The following is a 23,634-nucleotide window of genomic DNA, read 5'->3' as shown; positions in this document are numbered from 1 at the left end:
AAGGTGTGTGTTCATGTCCACATTATCAACACAAAACTTCTTGCTCTCTTGATTGCACTAGACACAAGAAACAAAACTAAGCACAATAAATTCACGCATTGCATCATGAAACAATTCTCTCACTATTGAATCTTCAACAAAACATTTTGTATTCTTCATTATAACTAAAAAGAAGGAAAAACACATTCAAAATGCCGATCTTGAACGAAAAATGTCTAATAGTATTTCAAAAAATGTCTTCAATGAAGTCTCCGTAGTTGCTTTCTCTTACACATATACATTGTGTTAATATAAAAGTGTTATCATTTTTTCGCAACTCTTTCTCATGATCTCTTGAAGAATGCAAGCGAATAATCCTCAATCATCATCTTTTGGCCATGGAGACACTCCCTAAGAGGTATGTCTGATATGAAAGGTCACCATAACTACTACAGTATCTATTTATGCTGCACTACTATCATTATTATCTCAAGTCTTTACTTAAGTCTTCTAGTTGTGACTTTTCCTACCTGAGATAGATAAGAATATTATTTATTTTCGTCTTTTCAAGAAAGAAAAAGATTTCCAAGCTACTAATCCATCACATAGAACCCATAGAGAAGTATACATAGGGCTACAAAGACATACAAAAGCTTATAGAAGCAAATAGAAGTCAAATAGAAGCTACCAAAATCACATACTCAAGAGAAAACCCATATTAACCAAACAAAAATCACTAAAAGCATCTCAATCCATATTTGAAATGATAAAACCACAATCATGAAGCCCTAAATAGAGAAGAATGATGCTCTACAAAACTTTATATAGGCTAACAGAACCCATCAAAACACCATAAATAAATTAAAAACCATATGAGCTATCAAAAGATCTTCAAAAAACCCAAACTCATAAAACCTCTCTCAAAATCACTATTAAAAGATTAATTACCTCAAAGAAAGCTCAATAAAAAAGGCAATCCAACTTTTTTTTTAGAAGCCAAAATATCCATCATTTCAGACACTCAACCTATCTACAAACTTAGCTTGGGAGGATCCTTGCAAACTTGAAAAAAGGTAGAATAAATAACTCTTATAGCTAGCTAGGTATCCATTTATCTTTATTAGCACAAACTCTAATAGTAACTCAATATATGAACCCAACCAAACCTTTAGGAACAACCTAGGTTTGAGACCAGAATGGAAGGAAAACAATGGTGAACCATTAGCCATAAATTCAACTTAGTAGATAAAATGAAGAAACTAGTAAAGGATATAAGAGGTTTTGCCATCACATCCTTCTTCAATAAAATAGAAAAATATTCAACTTAAAACACAATAGAGATATCACTACTGAACCAACTTTAATCAATAGTCCTCCATAATATCCACAATTTGAAGAGAATAAACTCACATACAATAGCACACTCACATAAAACATACACATACACACATATAAACATTCACAGAAACACAATAGTGTGAATGGAAAGGCCAAAGAAATGGAGAGTGAGTTATATTGCAATGATGAATCAAGATACATCACTAGACTTTCTAGGATACAAGTATTTCTTCTTTAATTGCATGCTAAATTTCAACCTCTCCACAAGTCTATTGTCATCTACAAAATAATTAGGAGCATTTTGGAGGAACTATAAACAATGCATCCTTTTTAGAAGAATTAAAAACATAGTGGTAAAAGATTGAGCAAAATAATATAACACAATCATTTGTGTAGGTGACATATCCACATTAGGATTTACAATAAGCAAGGGAATTGATGGTCTGATATTCATGTGTGACTGTTTGCGCATAAAAGAAAGTTACCACAAAAATGGGTTACCAATTGCACTTCATTGGCTGCACCTATGCTCTAGCAGACTACATGTAGGAACCACAGTAGGTTGTAGTTTTTTCCAAGATCTTGGAACAAGGGGCCAATTAAATGCTACTCATGTCAATGAATTCTACAATGCCCACAGCTATTAATGGTGGGGAGGATATCACCATCAAAACCAAACATCTCCATAAATGTCTAAGGAGGATGATTTGATATCTATATCTAGCTAAGGGAGAGGAACAAGAGAAGAACAATGGATCATAGATGATCGTAAAAAACTAGATAGATGGAGAGAAAGGGATGATAAGAATGAATGAAAAGAGCATAATAATAGTTGAAGGGACTCTATTGAAAAAGTAGAGGAAGGAGGGGTTTCATGCAGAAGGGGATAAGTAGGAGTAGGGAGAAATGTCTGATCGGCAATAACATGTGATGTAGTAAAAACAAGAACTTGGGAATCCAAAGACAAGATAAAAGATAAGATAGAAATTGTATCTGGATGTGAGGTAAGAATTGTAACATAATGGGTAAAATAATGAGCCATCTATTAGTAAGTAGCGATAGGAGTTTCTAGAAAATAAAGAGAGTCATGATAATCAAAGGATTGGAAGAAAATATCCGAGAAAGGAGGATGAGAATAAACATGGGTAAGGAAAATAATCCTCGAAGGATAGATATCTAACACATAAAATATAGATTTTTGATAACATTAGACCATTACAGAATCGTACAAATGTGGATGCCAGTGAAACTTACTACACCATGAAGTTTGTAAAGTACCTTGTAAAATGAACATATAAAGCAGCTTGTAAAATGACATATCTAACATATACATTTATATCCTTATCATCAAGAATGTCAAGATCACCATGGAGTTTATATAGAAGAGGATGTGTTGTGACATACTTTAAAGAGGCTTGTCCTGTGTGTGCATCAAGGAATGAGAATGTACTTGACTTCAATTATTGTAATGCTCCACAAACCTCACCTATCAAATTTTTGGACTCATGCTCAACCCCCATTATCTCATACTAAAATAGAGGGAAATCCTTATGCACAATCCATGTGGCTAGGATGAAATCTCAACCCCCATTATCTCATACTAATATAGAAGGCAATCCTTACACACAATCCCATATGGCTAGGATGAAAGCTCACATCACTCAATTGTCTACTAAAGAAGATCATGTAGTTGATAGAGGAATTGTTGAAGAAGAGGCATGCTTAGGGAGGTAGTCGACATATCAAGAACTTGTAATATTCTTAGAGGTACTGCACTCTGTGGGGGAATAGAGATACAATAATGTAAAGATGATCAGTGAAAAAGGGAGGCACAACAAGGTACAAGAGTGTACAATGAGAAAGTAGGATACAATGCACCAAGAGAGGTGTCTTAGAAATTTCATCTAGGACTATTAAAGAAGAATTTATCTCCCATGTAGGTGGATAGTATACGTTGAATATTGGTATTAAATTGGATGGTTTGGACTAAAGGGTAGCACCGTCTTTTACTCATCTAGCTTCCCATCCCAAAGATATTGCGACCTTTTCTTGGAGCAGGTCCTACTATAATAGGGAATTACTTTCTTTTCTCCCATAATAGATTGATGTGGTTTTTTTTCTCTTTTCTTTCCTGCCATGCCAAGTTTGTAAAATTGAAGGAGAGGGCAATAGAATAGTAGCAAGGGTGAGATAATAGAGTAGAGAAGGATTGTATTGCTCCATCGAGATCATTGTGAGCTATCATCAACATCAAAAAGATCAGCAAGACAACCCATGTAAAACAAGAAAAGGGACTAAGTGCTTTGATTGTCAAGATCCCAAGGAAGGGAAGTATTTCTTTAGTCGTTGATAGCCATTAACAAGGAAGGGATCTTCAAAAGCATTAATAGCTTGGACTTGGACCTAATTGTTAGGGTTGACTACAAGTACCTTGTAGAGACCAAGCCAACACTATTGGAGCTTCCTAGGAAACTTGCCAAACTATGAATCACTAGCTAAAACTAAATGACCTTCCTTGAACTCTTTCCACTTGATTAAGTTGGTGTGGTATTCTTTGTGCCACGTTTGAGTGACTATTGTGTACTATACACCAACTAGAAGGATGTTTGACTTGTTCGGCTTTATAAGAGATCTTCTATGGCTAGACAACCTCTATGAGTAGATAATCCCAATCACATCTATGGGCTGCAATGGTCCTTGTCAAGATTGAAGAGAGGATCCAATTGGTCACGTTAACTTGGCCGTTGGGTTTGGGGTAATATAGAGTTGACATTTGACATCAGTTCATGTACCATGGTTTTATTTAGAAAGTGGGTACCTTGATTACTAAATGAGATCCAATGGATTGTCAAAGTGGATGATGACATTTTCATACAAGAATAGTGCAATTGTATTTCTATCATCTCACTTGAGAGCTCCATACCACTTCATCATATAATCAGTACACACTAAGATGTATATGTACTAATTCCTTTTGGTAGAAGTATTAGTACACACTAAGACATACATGTACTACTTCCTTTTGGTAGAAGGACGAGTAAATACTAAAATCTACATGTACTACTTCCTTTTGGTAGAAGGATCATTGGGTCCTACAAAGTCAATGCTCCACTTCTCAAATGGCTTCAAAGACTCAAGGATGGATTACAGTGGCATGGCACTAGCTTTAGTTGCTTTTCCCATCCACTAACATGCAACATAGTGCTCATACTAATTATAGGTATCTTTATGCAATGTGGACTATCAATACCTCGATCAATACCTAGCAAATAGAGCTTTACTGGTAGTTTCTTCTCTTGAAAAATGTCCACCACATGGCTCGTCATGGTAGGCCTTGATTATGATCCCAATTTGATCTCCTATGATGTATCTCCTCATGACTTAAACTTTGGCTTTGTAAACTCCATTGAGTAAATTGTGCCACCTAGTAGAGTGTAGGGGGCTTATTCTAATAGTAGCTTCTTCTTCTCGTGGGCTTGAACGACGAGGAGGGTGTTGGTATGCAGCCAAAAAGTTGGCAATGCCCACATATCATGGGGTAACAACTTCAAAATAGGAATGTATCTAAGAGATCTAGATCATCCTACTCCTCTTCTTCACCATGAGCAATCTATAAGAGATGATTGGCAAGTACATGGGAGAAACTAGGCTTTGTTACCACTTTAAAATCAAACTTCCAGAAAAGCAATAACCATTACATCATACATTCCTTCATGTTTGCTTTATTTATCAAGAAGGATAGAGCTTCATGATCCATGTAAAACATAAAATAGATCAACAAAAGGTAATACTAAAACTGCTTCAACAAAAATACCATAGCAAGCTATATTTTAGAATTGATTTTAGAGTGCAAAAGTGGCTAAAGATTCATAAAAGAGGTGTTTTTGGTTTAAAAAATGGAACGATCATGGATCACAAGTTGGAGTTTTCCTAGATGCATTTCGACACTAGGAATCCAACGCAAGTGTTTGTTTGTCAATCAGAGTTTGTTGACTTCCCATTTAATGGTTGCAAGGTTAGGTATTATGAAGCAACTACCAATCTGGAAGTAGAAAAGCAAGTGAGGATGACAAGATAATAGATTTTGATGCCAGGAAGCTACCCATTCAGTCGGATCATGAATCCAAGATTGTTTGCCCCTCTGTCCAAATTGAAACCACTTGGGAGAGTGTGAATGTAAAAAAGTGAACCAATTATTTTAAAGATTAAAGACTAATGTAGTTTAAGAAGCATGCAAATGAAGAAAAGTGTCGAGATAGGGAGGGTGTAGTCACAAATTTTTTTACACTCCATTGTTTCCCCCAAATTTAGCAATTCATAACTCTTTGCATATGCCTTCCTCCTCTTGGGTTGAGATGATATAATTCCATGCTCTGATTTACTCCAGATCGCATGCAATTTTACACATCGAATGAAAAGATGAGATTTGTATTTCTCTCTCCTCTTTCTCTTGTACCATAAATGTGGTTCATATGGACTTAGAGGATGAGGGGGAATTAGCTTTCCATTTTTGAAATACAATATGTACATATGCAGATTATAACATAAGCGCCTCTTTTATTGAATTTTAATGATTTAATCTTTCATTCTTATGATAAAAAATAATTGAATATACTTAGATATATATGAAATCATAGAATAATCAATCATTTTCAACAATTCACATAATGAAAATAAAAATGGTGAAATTCGCAATGTGAGATTTAGTAGGAAAATGATAATTATATGGATCTTTATGGTTCAAATGATGTTCTTATGGAGTTATATTGAATGTAATGCTAAATCATAATCCATACAAGCTTCATGAGTCTAAAAATAAAAAATAGAAATTAATGTCAAAATAAATGATTAAAATCATTACAATTTGGATTTTTGATATAAAAAATCCATTTAAGGGTGAGAAAATTTACTAAAATTTAGGGAAATGTGGACATTTAGAGTGTGATTTTATGAAAAACATATCATGAAACATAAGAAATACCCTACATAATAAATGAACACATTAAGAAGCTAAAATATTAAGAATTTTGCATAGAAATATAAGTGATTGTACATTGAAATGAAACATATAGGGTTCGTTTAATATTTTTAAGGAACAATAAAAAATTAGTTCGATATTGTTTCTAACAACATAGCAATACGTTAAAAAGTAAATCATTGAAATAATGTTTTTTACATGACACATTGGGATTGAATTATGGTTAATTTGTTTGAGCACTATATGGCATTACACCTTGCATTTACATTCTTATATATGGTATCAAGAAAGGCAAAGTCTTCTGGATACATTGCGATTGGTTGCTAAAACTATTGACCAACAATGAGAATGACATGATTTCTAAGCTGTAGAATAGTATGATTTTCTTTGGGGACTGATTAAGTGAGAAACCAAAAAATATCTCCTGAAACATTATCGTGTCACTATGCGATCACAATGTGAAAAACCCAGGAATGCATCATCATCCACCTTTCCTATTAATCTAGAGAGGAAATGTCATATTAGTCATTAGTGTTAGTATATATTGTATGGATGGTTCAAAAATATAGGATTTTTAGACAATTTTAGCTTATTTTTTATATTTTGGACATTATTTCTTGTAAATATCCTAAAAAGATGTGAAAAACTTCTAGAATAGGTTGACATGCAAAAAGAAAGTTTATTTTCAACTAGTTTGGAAGTTCTTGAATTTGTGCGACACATGCTTGTAGTTTTCAAGTAGCAAAGAGCACTCTAGGACTGGGAAGAAGGTGAAGAAGCGATCCATGAGAATTTTGAGCAAGCATCCCATAGTTTTTACCCCTTTCAGGGCCTCAAGGAAGTTAGTATATGTATATCATCTATATCACATACGTTCAAGGCCTATTTATAAATATCCTTATCTATAATTTTTTCTTAAATAAAACATAACCCTTTTCTATTCAATCTGTCAATAACACCTTTATATTACACCCATTTGTATGTAAAAAATGTATAAACATGGTATTTTTAAAATACCTTATTTTGAACTCACGTGATGCACACATATATTCATGAGTAACTTACTCAAGTTCAGAGCCAATGAAACCATTATATTTTTTGTCTGAGTAGAAGAGAAGCTACTAGTATTTAGTACACGTTTTTGGTATAATAGGGAGCTTTAAGAGATCTAATGCTTGGAGATTGCTTTTGAGTAGTAGTGTATATTGTCTAGATAATCTAAGAACCATTTATCTTGGAGTTTAGCCATCAAACAATCAGGTTATGACTGCTATAATAATCAAGAATACACAGGGCTAAAGTGTATTTCAAGTTTCATACAAGGATTTTGTTTATCTTCTCAAGTTCTATCAATACATAGTGCTTCGAATCATTGAGCTTTGTCTTTATATTATATAAAGGCTTTGCCAAACTTGGCAGAAGATTTTATGATTGATTCATAATGTATGGACATATGTGTCTTGAAGAGAACTTGATTTCTGGTATTCTTGTAATTTATTAAAATCTCCTGCCTATTCTTTTTATTCTCTTCTATCTCCCATTCTCTACTTCCTTCTCTCTCTGATCCCGGTGGATACGACGTTTTGCCTAAAAGGCCTCCGACATTGGTGAACTTGATGTGAACGGTCACCGGAAGGAAAGGCAGGATGGAAGAACCTTCAAGTACAATTTCAAATGATGTTTTGCAAAAGTTAGTGTAGAATATGAACATGCTTATGTAGATATAACAACAATAGGTGATGCAGACTTCTGCTCAAACATGAAATGTTGTGATGAATGCTTTGCAAACAGTAGAGTGTGAGATGAAGTTGTTTAATGGAAGGAATGTGTTTGCATATTTTCATACATATGCTCAGAAAATGGAGTTCTTTGTGGTGGCCTGCCGACTTGCATGGACCCAGTATTTTGTATAGTCACTATACATGAATTAAAAGCCGGAGTTACTAAATTGTACATGCAAGATGCTAGCTAGGGAGCTTTCAAGAAGACACTTCTGGAAGAATTTTACTTTGAAGTCAACAATTTGATTATCCACAAGACTTCCCAGGAGTGGGTTCTAAAACTCAATAAGGGTCTTGTGGTGGCTATAGATTTCTTAAGAGAATTTGAAAATAATTTTGAGCAATTAGATCTTGTAGAAAAATAGGCTCTTGCAAGGTAGAAAATTGAACTGTTTCTACAAGCAACAGATCTTGAGCTTCAAGAGAAGCTTGATGATTTGTTAGAGGATCAAACTGCAGAGACAAGGTGTAAAACAGAGTGAAGGCATGTTAATGATGCTGTTATTACTGCACTAGTGAAAAAGCATAGAAGAAGAGAAAGATTTCATATATCTAGCTTGCTCAATAATGTTATGAGCAAAACAGTTGATGTATCCAGTAAGCCACCTATTTCTATGGCTAGCCCTATTGCTACACCTACTATTCCCGCTATTAGGAAAGATGCATTAGATGAATTAGTTAAAGGCATGCGGGATCTTCAACTGAAGGTTGCAAAATTGGATGAGAAAGGACAAGAGGAAAGGGGACAAGAAGCAATCCCTAAACCAGGGAAAAGATGTATGTGGTATGACAGTTTGCAGCATGAATGGCAGGATTGTGCTGCTTATCAGGAGGTCTTGGAACAACAACTCATCTTTTGGAAAGATGGAAAGATCCATGCACAAGAAACATGATTTCCTCTTACTTTGAATTTTGGAAAGGAAGGTTTGCAAAAGTTTTTGGAAGAGTTGGCTATATCAAATGCTTATGCAGCTATACATGCTCCTAATTTTGGTCTATAATAGGATAAAATGCACGATCAAGTGATGATTGGTCCGAAGGCTGCAATATGAACACATGCTTTGCATGCAACTGAAAAGACAAAAGCTAATGATAGTGAAATGTTTCATGCAGACCAATACATTTGTGACATAACTAGCTGGGAATCACTAATAGATGCATATTTAGCAAAAGTGCAAAAATGTATGTACTTGTGGAAGAGAAATGGAAGAGAGATGAAGATAATGTAGAGATATCCAAGAGAGTGACAAGAAGAAGTGTGGATCAACCTAAAGCTACAAATCAGCAACCTCTTGAGCATGTTATGGAAGAGGTTGGGCAAGAGCAAAAATAGGATAGTAAACAAGAGGGAAAAAAGAAGGGCAAGCAATCAAGATATAAGTTGTACTCTAATATTGAGATAGCCATGGATCTCAAGAAGGTTCTTGAAGAACGGATTTTAAACAATTGGGTGGAATTCAACTTGGGAGATGTGCTTTGCATTGCCAAGCGAAAATTTCATGACAATATCATTGACATAATTAAGAGGAAGAATCAATTTCTTAGAGATATCACTAGTGCATTGTTGTGTTAGATATGATCAATGCCCCACCCTCATTAGGTGCTACCAATGATCCATGGTGCTCAAAGTTGTAAGGCCCCCATTATGAGGAAAAGCCAAATGTGAGCCCGGACATTGGTTGAGTCCTGACTTGTATATCAGATGAGGTCTATGTGACCGGATGGCAAAAGAGGTGACTGTTGTGGGTCTAATCTTTGGGTTAGACGGAGTGGTTAAGCTGGTAGCAACTCGAGGCACATTGCATTGAGTTGCGTGGTAAGGGAGTTAAAAGGGGCCCCTATTGTGGGGTCCGGGGGCCGCGGAAGCGGCCCCTGGCTGGGGGGTCCCAGGGGGGCCAGCGGCCCCCCTGGCGGGGGTCCGAGGGCAGTGCCCCCGGCCCGATGGTAAAGGGAATATTCCCTGGAATATTCCCTGGCCGACTAGTGGAGGCTCATATGGTAGGTCGGTCAGCAGGCCGACCTAACGACCTTCGCGGGCTATAAAAGCTAAACCCCTTCGCAGCCATCTTACACTAATCTTTCACCCAGTCAGAGTTGTTGTTCCAGCTAGCCTTAAACTCTTCACCTATCTTCTGTCTAGATCGCCATCTAAGCTTCACTCAGTGGAAGCGCACGGGTGGACAGAGCCATCTTTGTATCAGTTGTTTGAAGTTAAAGAATTTACTGATTCTCCTCTTATCTATTGTGTACTCTCTATCTCTTTCTCAGATTCTGTTCGCTGTGCCGTGTAATATTTTACATGTTGCACTTTGAAGAGGAAACTGCATGCTACTAATCAATGGGTGGGCAACATGTGGAAAAGAGAAGAAAGTGGTTGAAAATGCATTGCTTTGTAGCAATTTTCATGGTGGAGTGAGACAGGATGCAACAATATGGGAAAAAGACTCTAGGATTTATTCCTCTGAGTCATTACACAAGAAATCACTGGGCAAGAGCTACCATTGAAATGGTGGTAAAAATAGGGGAGTGAAATTTCTTGTGTTGCTTTGACCACAAATTTGAGATTAATGTCATTGAGTGTGGATTGTATGAGAATGGTGCATGGTGGCCTATGGACACTGATCATGGTTGGCATATGAGGGCTGTAAATAATTATTTGGGGGAGCTCTAGTTGCATGTCCTAATGTAAAAGTGATTATTACTAATGTATAAGAAGAGCAACACTTCTTTATGTAAGATAGTTACTCATATGCAATGATTTTGGGACACCCCTATATTACAAGAGTGTGTATGGAAACAAAGGTGCTTGATGATGATTCTACTTATGCAAGAGTCAAAAGCAAGGATGGGAGGAAAGGAATCCAATTTCTTACCCTTTGTGTTAACCATCCTAGGAATCGGTATATGCTTCAAGAGTCTCCTTTGCCTCCAAATGCAAGGAAATTTGAAGAACCTAAGCATTGCTATAATGTGGGTCTATAGTATTGTTGTTCAGAGGATGTACTTGCCTCTTGATGGAATGTGGTGTGGTTAATGTTTCTTTGTTTTAGTATTACACCAGACTGGTTCGACAAAGCACATGGAGGGAGCCTATCCAGGTGATGTCTTTTCTTTCCAAGTTCCTTCTCTTTAAGAAAAATGTAATGTGCCCGCCTAACGGCTATCCAAGTACATTTTTGTAGCCCATCGAGAGACTAGTCTAGGCATCACTACCCGACACTCCCTTGGAATGTTCTGGGTTTGCCACCTAGGGTTTCTCGAGTCCACCTCACAACAGAACGTTCATGGCCAAACCCACTAGGATCCATCTGAAATCCGAGCTCCTCGTGGTCAAGGTCTCCTAACAACATTCTAGCGCCGGGTCCTGGATATCCTACTTTATGTAGAGATACCCAAGCTGAACACATCCATGCCACACTTGGTTCAAAGAGAATGGAAAATGAGAGGGATTCTCAATGCTCTACTCAACCTCTCTATTGTGGGGCATAGTCCCATTTCGATTCCCTAAAATAGTATGAATCGTGTTCTAACTTAACACTACCTAAAGGTCAACAGACGTTGGTAAAACCTTGTATGAAGCCTCCTAGTTCTCTGGGACCACCCTTCCATAGCACGAACCCATTGGGGTTTCTACCCACCCGCTTCTCTCATCAATAGGCATTCTTTAGTTACCTAATTAGATCCTACCACATTTAGGTGTGACATTTAAAGTCAACTTCTTTATTTAAGCCCTTTTAGGGAACATGGTTCATTCACATAATCTTATGGCATTGACATGAAAACAATTCAGAAAGGTTCCTTGGAAGTAAACTTAATATTAGCATTTTATCTGAGATACAAGTCTTGTTCAAAAGGGACGATTCCCGCAATCCATGAGGATGCACCTTATTTCTTCCAAGATTCTGCCCTTGCACGAGTAATAGGGGCCTCAAGAATCTATCTCGAGTCACACCGATCGTTTGAATAGGACCCCGAGAGAGGGAATTTCCAACAAGAGTCCCCCCTGGCATCCAAGCATCCTCCCACACTTAAATATCCCACGAAGAGGCCTCTCGTGGTGGGTTCGGTCCACGTTCCCAACACGGTTATTTAGAACCCCTTGGTTAGGGTTGGTGGCTAGCTAGGGGCAGCTTGGCGCACCCTCCATGAATTCAACATGATTTATTATTTCGATTTCTTGTGAGATTGGGGTCATGCAATCCTTTCACAAACGTTGTTCCTGAATTTACAAGCATAAACTATAGTGAAGGCAAGTGCTCGGGACACCTGCTAAGGTGGAGTCCCTATCTTTGACCCTTAGCATTTGCCCTTATTGGTTCTTTATTGCCTTGGTATTAACTTCCATTATCCTCTGAGGGATAGAGAATACCCCCTTTCTGACCCCACTGCTATGTGATACGAGTGAGAAATTATGCAATTGGATCCATATCTGATAGTTCTCGGATGGTAGCTACCCTAGCTTGTTGGCCTTTAGTCCAGGGTTCTTGTCTTGGGAATATGACACTCGAGTTTTTTTGTATTAACATTGAGTTGTATCATGGTTAAAGGTGATATCTTCAAGGTTTGTTTGGATTTATTATAGCACCAGATGCATGATAGAAACCAATGAGGGGTTTATTTGTCTCTAGGTCAACCTATGTTTATAACAATAGCTTGGTTTGTTTACAACTAAACCCTAATTTAGTCAAACTGAACCCTATCCTTATGTAACATATAGGGTTTCATTTATCGATTTGCCTCAGACAATTAAGTTTGGCAATTCATATGCGCGTCTCATATCTATCTTTAAAATGAATCCCTAGCATGTAGTGTAACTAAAACTGTCCATGGATGCCACACAAAACGAGATGCGAGTCCTTCCTAAGTTGATGATGCAATGCGGCTCTTCTATTCTTGGGAATTCATTTCAATGCACTCATGAAAATCATAAATAGTGATTGTACTTTTTTTTTCTTTGTGCGAGGAACATGAAATCATCACGCCTAATGCAAATGCGAGTCGCTTCTCTTTAAAGGTTTATAGGATGCCATCATCTTGCACGGTCTTGCATATTTGCAAATTTTGCGATCTTCCTAATGATGCCTATGCTTTATCGTCCTGATAACCCATGTTTCAGTTTCTTTTACCTCTCAAGCATGCCAATGCTAGTGCATAAATCTAACGCTCTACAAACACAATCAATAAAGTCCTTGATTTCAGTGTACACCAATGCGTAATCTTTTATGCAAATTGTTCGTTCTAAAACATGCCAGAGTGCAATAAAACACAATACTAAACATGATTTTATAATACAGCCTAGTTGGTGGTTAGCTATTGTAGATTTTTGCATGGATACTCCTCTTAATGTAGTTGATTTATGTTTTTCAAACATTCCTACCAAAGTAAGATTTATGGAATGCACCTGGTTACCAAGTGTCACGGTTCCTTGACCCGTAGCTCCATCGATTGATGTGGGATTTACACTCGATTGGACCTTACTTCACTTGGGAGGCATCGTATAGTTGGGCTTTTCTTCGAGGATATGCAACCGGGCTACAAGGGAGTTGACTCCTCGTGGAAGAAATCGGCCATGAGAACCCTCTCAAAGATTGGGGGAAAAGAGAGGATTCTTGAAATCTTCAAAGGGAAATTTTCTCTTTCTCTCCTCTCTCTCTCTCTCTCCTCTCACTCACTCACTCACTCACTCTCTCCCTCCGGTCCGACAGCAAGGGAGAGTAATGACAGTAATGCCCTCCTTCTCTCGCCTAAGGGGGGATTTTATAGTGGTATTGGGTGGGAAAATAGTATGGTATGGAGCCCCCCCTTATCCCCATCAGGGCGACTAGGTGGATGGCAGCCATGCACAATGTGGTGGAGGGGGAGAGAAGGGGTAGTCATTGCAGCTCCACTGCCACCCATCGTCTTGCCTCCACTTGGAGTCGTCGATCACCATAGCTCCCCCATGCCCACATAAGCACACCTTGTCTGCATCTGCATACTACAACAGTAGCAGGCCATTCTCTTCCAGTTGGAGCTTCTCCATCCCTCCACCATTACCTTGCCATCATCCCATAGCAGCCCCCCCTCCGTCTACCAACTGGCAGCGTGAGTAGGGGGTGTTTTTTTTTAATCGTTAATTTATAAAAGGGGTCCTTACAATTATAGGCAGGGGAAAATATTACATCCTTCCCCCCTTAAGGAATCAAGTTGTCCTCATCTCGAAAGGATATGGGGTTATTGTTGGTTGTGAGTACTCTCATCAATCCATGTGGCATCTTCTTCTGGATAGTCCTTCCACTAGATGAGGTACTCTTTGAGGGTTCTACTCCTCAATCTCTTTTCTCGAATATCTAGGATTCTATCTGGCTAGAGCTCAAGGACGCCTTGACTTGGCATTACAACTTGTTGATCATTGAGTACATGGCTAGGATTGGATACATATTTCTTTAGTGTGCTAACATGAAATACATTGTGAACCTTTACATTCTCAGGGAGTTGGAGTTTGTAGGCATTGGGCCTTAGGCACTTGAGGATCCTATAGGGCCCTCAATACCTTGGACTCACTTTCTTAAATTCCCCCAAAGACAAGGAACTCTTCTTGGGTTGTACATGAATAAAAACCATATCTCCGTCATTGAAGAGTTGCTCTTGTTTATTTAGACCTATATAGGCTTTCTGCCTATCCTTAGCGGCTCTAATATGTTGCTTGATGGCTTTGACCTGCTCATCCATTTCCTCGAGCATCTCCTTAGAAGCTTCTACCCTTAAAGTAGGATCTGAAAAGTTCAATGGAGTATGGAAATTATGCCCATACAATGCTTGAAAAGGTGTCATTTGAATGCTTTGTTGGTAGGAAGCATTATAGGCGAACTCTACTAATGGTAGATATTAGATCCATTTCTTGGGCTCGCGACAACAATATGCCCTAAGAATATCTTCAATGACTTGGTTAACTCTCTCCGTTTGGCCATCAATTTGAGGGTGATAGGCTGTAATGAAATAGACTTGAGTCCCAATGGCCTCGAATATCCCTCTCCAGAAATGAGATGTGAAGAGGGAATCGCAATCACTAACAATCTCTCTAGGAAACCCATGAAGTTTTGTCTTGACTGGAACAAGGTGTGCAACCTTGGTGAGCATGTCTACTATAACCATAATTGAATTGTGGTCTCCTTGCACTGAAGATAACCCAACAACAAAGTCCATGCTGATAAATTTCCACTTCATTTGGGAAATGTCAAGAGATTGCAGCTTCCCAAGCATCTTGACATGTTCTTCCTTAATGTGCTAGCAAGACAAACATTTTGTGACATATTTGAGTACATCTCCCTTAAGCCTTTCCCAATGGTAGCTTTTCCTGACCGTGTTGATGGTCTTGACGTATCCAGGATGGCCTGAAAAGGGGGAGTCATGTGCTTCCCAAAGTATTCTATGTTTGAGTTTCTTGCTTGAGGGTATGCAAAATCTAGCTCTAAAGTAGACAAGTCCCTCATTGACAGAGAATTCTTACTACTTGACCTTAAGTCTAGGGTTTTGGTCCTTTTCAAAAATCTCCCTCGTCATCTTCAGATATTCTGGGTCATGGCTAGCTTCTTCCTTAGCTAGTTCAAGGATAGGGTTGCTAGGCATTGACACCATAGTTGCCAATGATTCCACCATTGAGGGCTCCTCCATGATAAGAGAGTTGAGAAATGCCTTACAACTTAAGGCATCAGCGACCACATTCTCTTTACCATGTCAATACCTGATCTCAAAGTCATATTCTTGCAGAACCTCAATCCAACGGCGTTGCCTCATATTGAGGTCAGTTTGTGTAAATATCCATTTGAGGCTCTTCTGGTCTGTGATCAAAGAGAACTTGCTACCAAGCAAATAGTGTTGCCAAAGTTTGAGAGCATGAATAACTACTAGTAGCTCCAGGTCATGGGTTGCATAATTTCTTTCATGGGTTTTTAGCTTCCTTGAGGACTAGGCTGTAGGATGACCTTCTTGCATTAGTACACAGCCTAGTGCAAGTGAGCTAGCATCCGTGACAACTTCAAACTCCTTGCTTGAGTTAGGGACTTTCAAAATTGGTGTTGTCATTAAGCTATGCTTGAGTTGATCAAAGCTTGACTGTTTAGTAGATGTCCACACTATGGCAACTTATGTTTTTAGTAAATTAGTGAGGGGTGCTACGATTAAGGCATAGTCCTTAATAATGATCCTATACCAACCTATTAATCCAAGAAAGCTTTGCACTTCTTTAATAGTAGTTGGTGGAGACTACTCTTGGACATCCTTAACCTTTGTAGGGTCTACTAAGATGCCTTCATTTGACACAATAAATCCAAGATATTTGATCTGCCTCTTGAGAAACGCACACTTTTTCTTCTTACCATAGAGCTTATGAGTCCTCATGGTCTCAAGGATGATGCGAACTTGGGATTCATGATCCTCCTCTTCCTTGGAATAAACCAAGGTTTCGTCAAAGAAGACAAGTACAAAATCATTGAGATATGGTCTAAAAATATATTACATTAGCCTGTTGAAGGTGGCAGCGGCATTAGTCAATCCAAAGACATCGCTGTAAATTCGAAATGACCATATCTGGTATTGAATGCCATCTTAGGAATATCCTCTTCTTTGACATGGATTTGATAGTATCCTGACCTCAAATCAATCTTGGAGAAGATTTTTGCTCCTTGCAATCGATCGAGTAACTCATCTATCCTTGGAATGGGGTATTTATTCTTGATGGTTACTTGGTTCAAGCCTCTATAATCGATGCAAAGTTGAAGTGTACCATCCTTCTTCTTTTGGAACAAGACTGGAGCCCCCCAAGAAGAACTATTGGGGTGTATGTACCCTTGGTCCAGTAGTTGTTTGAGTTATTCCTTTAACTCGATAGCTTTAGGAATGGACATCTTGTAGGGACTTTTTGCAACTGTTGCAACTCCTAGCATTAGCTTAATCTCATGATCCACTTCCCTAGGTGGGGGTAATTCAGTCAATTCTTTTGGAAACACATCCACATATTCTTTTAACCATGATGGTTCTTGATTGGTGTCCTCTACTTGTTCTGGTGTGTTTAGCTTGATCAGGTAGATGTGTAATCATTTGCTTATTCCTTGAACTATTAGCATTGCCTTAGCTAGCTAGATCTTTGGTTTACGTACTTCTCCTTGTGTTGTAACTGGCTCACCCTTAGGATTCCGAAAGGAGACTTGACCCTTTTCACAATGGATGTAAGCATCATTGGGGATTAGCCAATCCATTCCGAGTAGGCACTCATGGACTCCTAGATTCATTACCCTGATGAACTTAACAAATGTGGGCTCGTTTTTGAGTAGGAATTCCACCTTAGCAGTTTATCTAGTGCAAGTGATTTCTCACTCATTTGCTAGTTCTTCGACAAGCAAAGTGGGTGCAACTACAATGGTTATCCCTAACCTTCTTCCCACAGGCTGGTGAAATGAAAGAATGAGTACTGCTACAGTCAATCAGGGTTTTGAATTTCTTACCTTGGTAGTCCGATTGTGTTTGAATCACCGAAAATTGGCGATTCGGCCCCTTTTTATGGAGAGAGGCATGAACAATTGCCCTCTCAATCTAAGCTTCCATGGATGGGTCTTCTTCTTTGTTGATTCCCTTAGTGGTAGTATTGGAAGTTTTTTCCCTTCCCAATGCTGTATGACCGCAACCACGGGTAGCCTTGGCTTGGCCACTGAATTTTCCTTGACGGTGATCTCCGCCAAGTTTGGGACATTCCCTTTTGAAGTGCGCAAGTTCATTGCAGTGAAAAAAACACAAGCTTTGATCACTTCTTTGAGTGGGGACAAAGTCATTGATTGCATTTGCTCTTGGCTTCTTCCATTGGCCTTGACTCTATCCTTACACCCTTTTAATTTGAGCTTTCAACATTCCTAGATTCTAGTCTTTTGTAAGACCAAGGTCTGGACTTCTTGGGCAATAGGTCTTGCTCTTATCAATGCAACTTGCAAATCCGAACAAATCCGAATGACTCATTGATTCCAACCAAGTGTTAGCTGGTGGGTTCAATCCATCATAGAACTTCCCGACTTGTTGGGGGATACTCATTGTTGGGGCATATTTCAGCAAGGAGACAAATTTTGAGTAGTATGCCTCCAGAGACAGGCCTAATTGTTTCAACTTAAAGAATGTGTTCATCTTCTGAGTTCTGTATGCAGGTGGCATGTATCTTCCCTGCACTCCTTCCTTTAGTTTATCCCAAGTTATTGTGCTTTTCGTGTGACTGCTTGGTCTTTACACCATTGCTTCAACCACAGTCTAGCTTCACTAATGAGCTTGAGCTTGGCAATCATGGCTTGGTTCACAAGTGATGTTCCTGCCGCATTGAAATAATCCTCCATGGATTCAATCCATATTTTGACATCGACTTCAATAGTCTTCTCTTTTTTGTCAAATTCTGGTGGTTTAATTTATTTGAGAAGAAACTTATTCTCTTGAGCCTCTATCGAGCTTAGTGTGGAAATAGGATTTTGGTTCTGCGCTTGGGGTTGTATCTTATTACCAATTTAAACTTTCCGTGTTAGGATTGCATTTTACATATCCCTACACACCTTAAATCAACGTGCATATTATTTTCCATCGCTACTGTGCAACAAATTGAATGAACATAAAATTCTTATTTATCCATAAAGAAGCATAAGTCTCAAGTACAATTATTCAGGAATAGGTAGAGATTAACTATGATGATTCTTTTCAAGTGATACATTAGCGCCAAGTTAATAATTCGCTGTTGGATTCAGCTACATGAACAAAATAGTAATTGGATTAGGGGAATGGATTCTCAGGAAGTAATAAGTCATGGGAAGTTCAGGAAATCCCTATTTTTGATAGCCATGACATTCGTTTTGTCCCATTACTTTAATTCTGTCTGCTGGCAAGACTTTGACCACCTCCTCATAGATATAGCAATTATGTTATACTTGCTGATGTCCGATGTGTAGGATCGAGTTCACACGAGCCTCATGGAAGATGAATAACTTGATAATCTTCAAGTCCTCCAACCACTTTAGCCTCTTCAAATTATTTTAAAGATAGGCGAGTCGGCTGGCATCTATGTAGCAATATCCCATACTCCAAGTCCAATGCCTTTCCATATACAGCGGTGAGGAGTTGTAGAGCCGATCCAGGATCCCTATAATATCAGATCGTCTACGATAGCTTGAGGAGTTCATAGCCATCTTGAACATGATATGAAATAGGAGGAACCTGCTCCATGCCTCATAAGTCTGGAAGCAACAACAATCCAAAAATGACTAAAAGGAAAAATATTTTCTAGAAAAAACATCACTTCACTCTTCCCGATCTATCCTAATTGTTTTATTCATTGGTTGCCTCTGATACCAACTGTAATGTGCCCGTCCAAGTAAGTTAGTCTAAGCGTCGCTGCCTTTGGCACCCCTTGGAATGTTCTGGGGTTTATCGCCTAGGGTTTCTCGAGTCCTCCTCGCAACAGAACGTTTGCGACCAACCCACTAGGATTAATTTGAAATCCGAGTTTCTTGTGGTCAAGGTCTCCTAACAGCATTCTAGCATCAAATCCTGGACATCCTACTTTACAAAGAGATACCCAAGCTGAAGTAGATCCATGCTGCACTTGGTTCAAAGTGGGGCATAGTCCCATTCTGGTTCCCTAAAATGGTATGAATCGGGTTCTAACTTAACACTACCTAAAGGTCGGACGTTGGTAAAACCTTGTAACAAGCCTCCCAGTTCTTTGGGACCACCCTTCCATAGCACGAACCCTTCGGAGGTTTCGCCCATGTGCTTCCCTCAATAGGTGTTCTTTAGTTACCTAATTAGATTCTACCACATTTAGGTGTGACATATAAAATTAGCTTCTTTAATTAAGCTCTTTTAGGGAACAGGGTTCGTTCACGTAATCTTATGGCAGTGACACAAAAACAATCCAGATAGGTTCCTTGGAAGTAAACTTAATATTAGCTTTTTATCTGAGATACAAGTCTTGTTCAAAAGGGATGATTCTCGCAATCCGTGAGGATGCACCTTATTTCTTCCAAGATTCTGCCCTTGCACTAGTAATAGGGGCCTCAAGAATCTATCTCGAGCCACGCCGATCATTTGAGTAGGACCCCGAGGCAAGGAATTTTCAACCAGAGTCTGCCCTGGCATCCAAGCATCCTCCCACACTCAAACTATACTATCCCAGGGAGAGACCTCTCGTAGCGGGTTCGGTCCACTTTCCTGACACGGTTATTTAGAATCCCCTTGGTTAGGGTTGGTGGCCAGCTAGGAGTGGCTTGGCACACCCTCCATGAATTCAACCTAATTTATTATTTCAATTTCTTGTGAGATTGGGTTCATACAATTCTTTCACATATGGTGTTCCTAAATTTACTAGCATAAACAATAGTGAAGGTGAGTGCTTGGGACATCTACTAAGGTGGAGTCCCTATCTTTGACGCTTAGCATTTTCCCTTCTTGGGTCTTTCTTACTTTAGTGTTAACTTCCATTATCCTCTAAGGAATAGAGAATACCCCCCTTTTCGACCCCACTCATATGTGATAGGAGCAAGCAATTATGCAATTGGATCCATATCTGATAGTTCTCAGATGGTAGCTACCCTAGCTTGCTAACCTTTAGTCCAAGGTTCTTGTCTTGGGACACTCGAGTTTTCTTGTATTACCATTGACTTGTATCATGGTTAAAGGTGATACCTCAAAGGTTGTTTTGGATTTATCACAACCAAATGCAGGATAGAAACCGATGAGGGGTTTATTTGTCTCTAGGTCAGCCTATGTTTATAACAATAGCTTATCTTGTTTACAATGAAACCCTAAGTAAGTTGAATTGAACCCTAGCCTTATGTAACATATAGGGTTTCATTTATCAATTTGCCTTAGATAATTAAGTTTGGCAATTCATATGCGCGTCTTATATCTATCTTTAAGATGAATCCCTAGCATGTAGTGTAACTAAAGCTATCCATGGATGCCACACAAAATGAGATGCGAGTCCTTCCTAAGTTAATGATGCAATGCAACTCTTCTATTCTTGGGAATTCATTTCAATGCGCTCATGAAAATCATAAATAGTGATTGTACTTTTTTTTAATTTGTGTGAGGAACATGAAATCATCATGCCTAATGCAAATGCGAGTCGCTACTCTTTAAAGATTTATAGGATGCCATCGTCTTGCACGGTCTTACATATTTGCAAATTTTGTGATGCAAAAGTATGATTTCTTCCTAATGATGATTATGCTTTATTGTCTTGGTAACCCATTTTTTAGTTTCTTTTACCTCTCAAGCATGCCAATGCTAGTGCATAAATCTAATGCTCTCGAACACAATCAATAAATTCCTTGATTTTGGTGTGCACCAATGCGTAATCTTTTACGCAAATTGTTCGTTCTAAAGCATGCCAAAGTGCAATAAAACAAAATACTGAACGTGATTTATAATACAGCCTAGTTGGTGGTTAGCTATTGTAAATTTTTGCATGGATACTCCTCCTAATGTAGTCGATCTATGTTTTTCAAACATTCCTACCAAAGTATGATTTATGGAATGCACCTGGTTACCAAGTGTCACAATTCCTTGACCCGCACCATCATTGGTTGATGCGGGATTTACGCTCGATTGGACCTTACTTCATATAGGAGGCATCGTATATTTGGGCTTTTTCTTCATGGATATGCACCCAGGCTACAAGGGAGTTGATTCCTCATGGAAGAAATCAGCCATGAGAACCCTCTCAAAGGGGGGGAGGGAAAAGAGAGGAGGTCTGAAAGCTTCCAAGTGGAAATTTCCCTTTCTTTCTCTCCTCTCTCTCTCTCTCCTCTCACTATCCCTCCAAACCGATAGCAGGGGAGAGTAATGATAGTAATGCCCTCCTTCTCTCGCCTAAGGGGGGATTTTATAATGGTATTGGGGGGAAACATAGTATGGCATCGAGTCCCGCCCCCCTTATCCCCTATCAGAGCGGCCAGGTGGATGGCCACCATGCCAAGTATGGTGGAGGGGGAGAGAAGGGGTAGTTGTTGCAGCTCCATTGCCACCCAACATCTCGCCCCCACCTAGAGTCATCGATCACTGCAACTCCCACATGCCCACATAAGCACACATAGTATGTATCTGCGTACTACAGTAACAGCAGGCCATTCTCTTCTAGCTGGAGCTCCCCCATGACTCCGCCATTACCGTGTCGTCATCCCATAGCAGTCCCCCTCCCGTCCGCCAATTGGCGTCGTGAGTAGGAGGGGCTTTTTTTTTGTTCGGTTATAAAAGGGGGGCCTTAAGGTTACATGCAGGGGAAAATATTACACAAAATGTGTCAGTAAACTTGGGGGATGGTTTTTCCTTGTTGGGGACTAGTAGTCAAGGTATGAAGTCCCAAGATTAGGTTAGGTATGCCTAGAGAGGTTTGAGCAACTTTCTACTTCTTGTGAAGATGTTGACAAGCATACAAAACTCTATCTTAGAGGTAGTCCTAGTGACCCTATCCTCCTAGCTTGCCAAGAGGCTATTTCCAAGAATTCCTATTAGTTGTGAGGCAATTAGGGAAGCTTGCTAAATAGAAGATGAAAATAATACATATATCCAAATTTTCTACAATATGAAGGTGTATAAAAAGGGGTTCTAACCCTTGAAATAAGAAAATAAAGAAAAAGAAATCAAAAGAGCATATGTTCATTGCCTTGCAAAGGCTTCTGATCTAACCAAAAGCAAATAAGGATGTTTGGAGCAAAAATAAAAGTGAGTGTTGAAAAAGGTTTTAGAGTTGCCTTGCGAACGCTTGGTAAGCTCTAAGGTACCAAGGCTAGGTCGATGCCCTGTTCTCCTTGGGTCACGATGGACTCAGCTCTCTCCTTTTTACATATCTGAGTAGTATACTGAAGAATAAAGAATGTTTAAACATGAAAACTATATGAATTCAAGTGGATTAGACTATAGGAATCCTCACCCTGTGGAAGTTCGTGGTCTAGTTATCTTAGGTTAGTTAAAATTTTATTTTGATTTTAAAATTGTAAAGAAATTCTTAAACTTGTATTCAAAATGTCCAAAATTAGCTCTGCATTCTAAATGCAAAAAAGATAATGTAAAAAAGGGCTTGCTCTATGGTTTAATTTTTTAAAAAAGATAATGTAAAATAAGGGCTTCAGTAAGAGCTCTATTTTGGTGAATATATTCTTTAAGTACACTTGTTTAGGATGGGGTGAGACGTGAGCAAAGTGTACAAATACTTAACTAGCTTGTACACATATGAGACTCAAAGTACACGGTTACATAATAAAACAAATTTTAGGGTGAATAGTATTTTTATTTTTAGGAAAAAAATAGGAAAAATTTTGAACCCTATCCTTATGTAACATATAGGGTTTCATTTTATCGATTTGCCTCAGACAATTAAGTTTTGCAATTCATATGTGTGTCTCATATCTATCTTTAAAATGAATCCCTAGCATGTAATGTAACTAAAACTGTCCATGGATGCCACGCAAAACGAGATACGAGTCCTTCCTAAGTTGATGATGCAATGCGGCTCTTCTATTCTTGGGAATTCATTTCAATGCGCTCTTGCAAATC

The sequence above is a fragment of the Lygodium microphyllum genome, chromosome 6 (assembly GCF_053477565.2).
Source record: "Lygodium microphyllum isolate KBCC chromosome 6, Lygodium_microphyllum_v1.1.10, whole genome shotgun sequence".
Lineage (NCBI taxonomy): Eukaryota > Viridiplantae > Streptophyta > Polypodiopsida > Schizaeales > Lygodiaceae > Lygodium > Lygodium microphyllum.
This window is presented reverse-complemented; position numbering follows the sequence as displayed.